A 6,164-nucleotide genomic window follows, 5' to 3' on the forward strand; every position below is an offset into this window, starting at 1 on the left:
GCCCGTCTAGTGCAGATGGAAGGAGGGGTGCTGGCCATCTGGGTGTGAGGGGAGTTGCAAAATGCCAAGGGAAAATCCTCCAGCAGGGGTGGGTAGGCCCGTGCTGGACTTCTAAGTCCCCCCAACTAGTTCCCACCCACATCTGAGCACTGTAAAAGTAATCGGCAAATACTCGCTGAATTCAATTCTGTTCATGTTTTAGTGGTTCAGGGCACAGGCACAGTCGCCCGTCGGCATCCTCAAGGATGGTCCCAGGCCCCTCGGGGGCACCAAAACCTGCCCACCATGCTCAGGTCCCTTAAATGGTGTAGCATTTGCATACAACCTACACACATCCTTCATAGACTTTAAATCACCTGGAGATTACTTGCAATACCTAATACCACCTGCATGCAATGTAAATAGTTGCAGATACAATGTATAGCTATTGGCAGGTGGCAAATTCAAGTCTTGGTTTTTGGAAATTTCTGGAATATTTTTCCCCTCGAATATTTTCCATCCATGGTTGGTTGAATCTGGGGATACAGAATCTGTGGATGTCGAGGTCCTACTCAGGATACAGGGCGAGCCGGGCAAAACTGCCTGACACACTGTCTGGCTCATCGAGTTAGGCTCAGTGGAAGAAGACTTCATTCAGCCTGCATTTCCAGAGACCCTCCAAGGATGAGGAACAACTGTTTTCAGGGTCTGGGGATACCAGAGGAAAGACAAATGCAGAATACATCACCATCAAAACCTGAGCGTGTGGACTTCCCTGGTGATCCAGTGGTTAAGACTCTGTGCTCCCAATGCAGGGGGCCCAGGTTTGACCCCTGGTTGGGCAACTACTGAGCTCACGTGCCGTGACTGCTGAAGACATCGCACTTAAGAGCGTGCTTTGCCAGAGAAGCCCCCGGAAGGAGAAGCCCCCACGCTCTGCAGCTAGAGAAAAGCCTTCACAGCAACTAAGACCCAGCTCAGCCAGGGATGAACACATAAATAGACAAACATTTTAAAAAAAGAATAAAAACAGTAAAGGAAAAATTGTTTTAATAACAGTGTATATGCAGGGTGGGGGATGTGCTTCTTTCCAAAAGCCTTTGAAAAATCATCCAACGGTCAGAGCCAAAATAACACAGGCACCAGATCCGGGCAGGCGGCACAGGCGTGCTCCCTCAGACCCTGACTGGGTGAGACCGGCTTCTTACATGCCACCGAGAATCTTCACCGCACCCCTCTGCCACCACGTTTGAGCCTCCCAACCCTTCAAAGAGGTGGAGCGGAGCGGAAAGCCATTTTGTGATGAAAAATCAGCATCTAGAGAGGGGGACAGAGGTCCCCTGGCCCAGCGGGCGGCCCCGAAGGGACAAAAATCAAACCTCGCGATGACCTAACATCTCCTCCGCTCTGTCAGACTGCTTCTCTGATGCGACCGCAAAACAAACACGGCTCAGCTACCAAAATAACTATATACGAGGTCGGACCTCGTAAGGAGTAAACGCTCCATCTTTTGAGGTGCATAAACCCCTCCCCGATACTGCGACGAGAAGATGCAATACTGCGACGAGAAGATGCTAGTTAAATGTTCCAGAAGCAAAGAATGAACACCGCTCCAAACAGCAAGCCAACTAGACTGGGTGAGGTCTCTTCCCCACCGGACAGGTCACTGCATGTGAGTGGCAGAAACACGGGAAAGAAAAAACAAGTTCTGTCAAATCTGGCCCACCGGGACATCAAGGGCTTTCCCTGTTTGGTTCTTAACCTTAAAACTATCTTCACACCGAGTCGGAAATTAAAATTCTTTGCCTAATTTTCCCCAACCACACAGCCTTAGAAGTGAGCTGGCCTGTTCTATGTAACTACTGAGGCAGAGGTAACAGACACAGCGCTCGTCTATCCTGCAAACAGAAACCATGGCATTACTTGAAGTGTCTGTGAAGTCTATACCAAGCCACGAAAACCAGAAACAAAAACAGAGGCCCTCGAATTCCCAAAAAGCCACATCCTCTAACTGCAGTGGAACAAAATTAGTACAGACATTCACCCCCAACGCCTGTCACTTGGAAGTTAAGACATTCTGCCGTTAAGGATATATTCATTCCCACAAGACTAAAAGAGGAAATAGAAAAATGTGGCATGCTTAAAATATGTTTACAGTGAGCAAAGAAATGTTTCAATAGAAGTTTTTAAAGATGATTACTTAATCCTTATAAAAACAGACGCTCACAGACAACACATCAAAAAAAAAAAAGCACTGGTTAACAATCATTTATAACATATCATATAACATATGATTTGATTTATTATATCACATATAATCATAACCACAAGGTGTATGGCAAAAATAGATTCCCTTTCTGCACCCCAGTTTCATCTTTCAGCTCCTTTTTTATATTCTGGTATAAAAATCAGCTTCATGAGTAGATTCACAGTTGCCTTCCCCAATACTAAACACAATATCCCAGAGCAGCTAAAAACTCAGTTAATATTTATAGAATATATAAATTTTAAAATGTACATCTATTAAAGAATCAGCTTAAAATTATTCTATCTAAGCATGATGAAATATATGATATAGACACAAACACATTTATTCACATGAAAAGATTTTCCATAACCCAATGCTTAATAAAGCAGCTTATAAAATAGTTTCTATGGAAGAAACACATCTTTTTTTCTTCCGTCTCTCACGCTCTCTTCCACATACACACACGACGTTTAAAAATCTGGGTATAAGTTGGACAAACCTGAGCTAGTAACAACAATTACTTTATGACTATGAAATAACTTTCACACGTCCAAGATGTGAGAAGAGGGAAAACATTGCTTTCTGTGGTCAATTAATTTGCTGTTATTTCCAAGTTGTGTAGAAGTTTGTCAAGCTCCCTGCCTGGTCCTTCAGTAACCAGCGAACCACTCAACCTGAACCATCTCCTCCAGGGTATCACCGTCCTGGCTGATGGCAGTTCTAGACCTGGCCTACCAGCTTGGCAAGCATCTGCTTGATATTCAAATTGGAATTAAAACAGCTAAGAGGTGGCACGACTCCTGACTTGTCAGCGTCTGTAACTCAAGTGTCTGTTAAGTGAAAACATTTCTCACAGTCATATTATCTAGTTTTAAATTACGTGGAACCAGCCTGCCATAAAGAAAGGAAGTTCCTAAAGAACACTGACAGGATCAAGTTTTTAGAACTTAAAAGAACTTATCCACATTTATCTTGCTTTCAAAGAAATGAAAATAGACATAACTATGGCATCGGCAAGGTAGTAATTAACCCTCAGATTGCTAGTCTGTAGAGCAATGGCAGTAAAGACTTCAATATTTCAGTCTGGAAAAAAATGAGTAAATCAAAGCTTCTATTTACCTGTGATGACAACGTCTTCGTTCCGGGCTGCTCCGGCCACAGACTGTTACTTCCCAGAGGAGGCAGGGCCCTCCTCCTCCGGCCTCGGCGGCAAGAAGGTAAAGGAGGAAACGATCTGTGCTCTGGTTCTCCTCAACTCTCCACCACCTTGAAAGAGGAAAGTCACCGTGACCCTGGTCTTCAGCCGCTACGGTGTGACAGGGTCGTCCCAGGAAAGCCCAGCCCCGCCTTCCTGCCCCACACACCCCTTCCCAAGCAGCCTGGGGGAGGAGGGGACTCCGGAGTTTGGCGAGGGGCGGCAGGGACTAGGGGTGGGCCGGCGGCCGCGAACTGCCCAGGGCGCTCCGCGAAATCCAAGGCAGTATCCAAGCCTGGACTTTTCTTAGAAAGAATCTTGACGTTTGCGAAGCAGCCACCAGCCTTTAAACTTCAAAAGGCCGGAGAGCACGGGTGTGCCGTTGTTCCCGGTTAGACTGCGGAGCGCGTAGGGGCAGAACCAGCCCTCCGGACTTCCGCCAGGACCGCCGCGCGCAGCCGGGGACCCGGGGAGTCCCGCGGCGGCTGCCCTGGGCTCGGCCCGTCCGGGTCTCCCAGTGGCGCTTTAGGCGCAAAGTGGGGGCAGTTCCTCAAAGCTGAACTAACCCGCGCTTGTTTCTCCCATCCGAGCTCAGCCGCCCGGCGCACGAGGGTCAGTCTGCCGGACCTCGGGCCACCTGGCCTAGGGGATCCTCGGAGGTCTCAGAAACGCCCCCAGTCGGGGACAACCAAACTCGACCATGCAGAAAGAAGGGCGAGCCTGATGCCCCCGCCTGGTGGGCCTTCTCTCCGGAGTGGGGGACAACCTGAGCACCTAGGGCGTCTGATGTACCGGACCTCGACCCCTGCCCAGGCCCCAGTCCCAACCGACAGCTGCGGACGCCGGGGCTCCAGCCAGGCCCCGGGCGCTCGGAGGGAGGCCGACCAAGGGGAGGCCCCCTGGGCCCCGGGATCCCCAGTACTAGCCAGCAGCGAGCGCCCTCACCCCGCGCCCCGGGGCCCCGCGCATGCGCCACCCGGCCCCTCCCCGTCCGCCGCCGCTCTGGGGGGGAGCCCGGCCCCCGGACCCCCGCGCGCGCCCGCCCGCCCGCCGCCTGGCACCTGGGGCCGCGCGGTCCGCCGCCTGCCGGTCCGCCGGGCGAGCACGCCGAGGGAGGCGGCGCCGGGCAGGGCGCTAGCGGCCGCCTCCGCCCCTGCCGCCCGCTGCCCCCACCGTGGGGCCGTCGCGTCCCCTGCCCCTGCCCGGCGCCGCCTCCCGACTCCCGTGACAGCCGCGCCCCCGCGGCACGCGCCGCCCCTCTGCCCCCAGCCCCAGGCCCGGCCGCTGGCGCAGGGGGGCCCTCCAGGAAGCCCCGCCCCCGGCCCCACCCAGCGCAGGGACACAGCCCCCGGACGGCGGGGCCCGATTGGCTGCCCGCGGGGGGTGGGGGTGGGACCGCTCTCGGCGGGGGGGCGCCCACCTCCTGTCCCGCGGCAGCGGCGTAAGGGAGGAAACTGAGGCCGGGGCGGGGGTGCGCGAAGGTTCAAGGTCACCCGGGTGGGCGCAGCGCGAGTGAGAGCACGCCGCGTGTGGCTGGACCTGGGCGCGCGTCCGGCCCCGCTCACTGGGGGAGGGCCGAAGTCTAGGAGGGGCGGGCGCGAGACTGCCGGCCAGGGGGGTGGTTCCCGCCCGCGGTCCCGGCCACGCTGGCGAGGCCCCGCCTTCCCTCCGGGAGCCCAGCTCTGCCCGGGCCGCGCGAGGAGCTTGGTCTAGACCCGGGACCGAGGCGCGGCGTGCCCTCGAGTCTGGGGAGAGCGCAGGGCCAAGGACAGGCGGGAAAATACCTTGTCCCGGGGACCCCGGATTGCAGAGGCGGGGGAACGGGAACGCTGGCTGGGAGCGCGCGTCAACAGGTGGCGGAGTTGCCGGGGACGGCGGGCGGAGGACGAAGACGAGCGAAGGGCACCGGGCCCAGGCGCCCGGAGGCGCTGTCGACTCTGACCAGCCGCCCTCCACCGCCCCCGGCCCCGGCCCCCGGCTGTCCGATGAGCCTGCCCTCCCCCAGTGAATGGGGGGAGAGGGGCTGACTGTGCCTAGCCGAGGAGCTGGGCTTCTGCCAGCGCAGGAGGGGAGGTCGCGGCCCGGAGGCCAATGGCGAGCAGCAAGAGCGAGAGCTGCAAAGCGGCTTTGTTTGCGCGGTGACGCCCGAGCTCCCCCGCGCCCGAAGGCACAAAGCCCCAGGTGTCAGCGCATCGGGACGCCCCTCCTTTGGGAACGAAATGTATGCTATGTCGGCCCTGCTCCTTGCCCTCCCGCGACTCCGTCCACTGTTCTATTTGTGGCGGCGAGCGCCCAGAAGGACCTACTGGGGCGGGAAACAGCTCCAAGCAAATTCCCGCATGACACGTAGACGCTGGAGACCCGGCGGACGTGGCCCCTTATACGGATGTCTTAGGCTCACCCTTGTTGATTGGCTGCATACCTGTGGCGAACTTTGCCCCACCCAGCAGACACCCTCAACACCTTCGCACTAACACACACTGGACAAGCCCAACTTTTATTGCGCATGCTGTATAGCGATGGGCAGTTTTTGTATTACGTTTCAGAGTTTACCAAGTGATCCGTGTACATTACATCCTGGATATCTCACAGGCTGAGCAGGCAACAGTATTGTTTATGTACGGAGCTAGAGGGCCCATAACTGGGCTCCTGTCCTTATGAGGGCATCCAAGCTCGGAGTCGCCACCTGACACACCACAGATCAAGAACCGAAGAGTTGGAATGGCAGGGTGTCTGCTCCTC

At 55.5% G+C, this 6,164-nt stretch overlaps 1 protein-coding gene across 2 annotated transcripts in view; it reads right to left on the reverse strand.

Annotated features, from left to right (window-relative positions):
- Positions 1 to 4,577, reverse strand: part of PPARA (peroxisome proliferator activated receptor alpha) — a 68,339-nt gene extending 63,762 nt beyond the window's left edge. The window contains exons 1-2 of one of the 2 annotated variants that reach the window (XM_040234538.1): positions 4,484 to 4,577; positions 3,347 to 3,493 (exon numbers count right to left, since the gene is read on the reverse strand). The gene's annotated coding sequence lies outside the window, so the exon portion shown is untranslated. Of the gene's footprint in view, positions 1 to 3,346; positions 3,494 to 3,988; positions 4,327 to 4,483 lie in introns of those variants that run through there. The other variant, XM_040234539.1, reaches the window with a different exon arrangement.
- Between the last annotated feature and the right edge of the window lie 1,587 nt (positions 4,578 to 6,164).

This window comes from Oryx dammah, unplaced genomic scaffold (genome assembly GCF_014754425.2).
Source record: "Oryx dammah isolate SB20612 unplaced genomic scaffold, SCBI_Odam_1.1 HiC_scaffold_29, whole genome shotgun sequence".
Taxonomy (NCBI): domain Eukaryota; kingdom Metazoa; phylum Chordata; class Mammalia; order Artiodactyla; family Bovidae; genus Oryx; species Oryx dammah.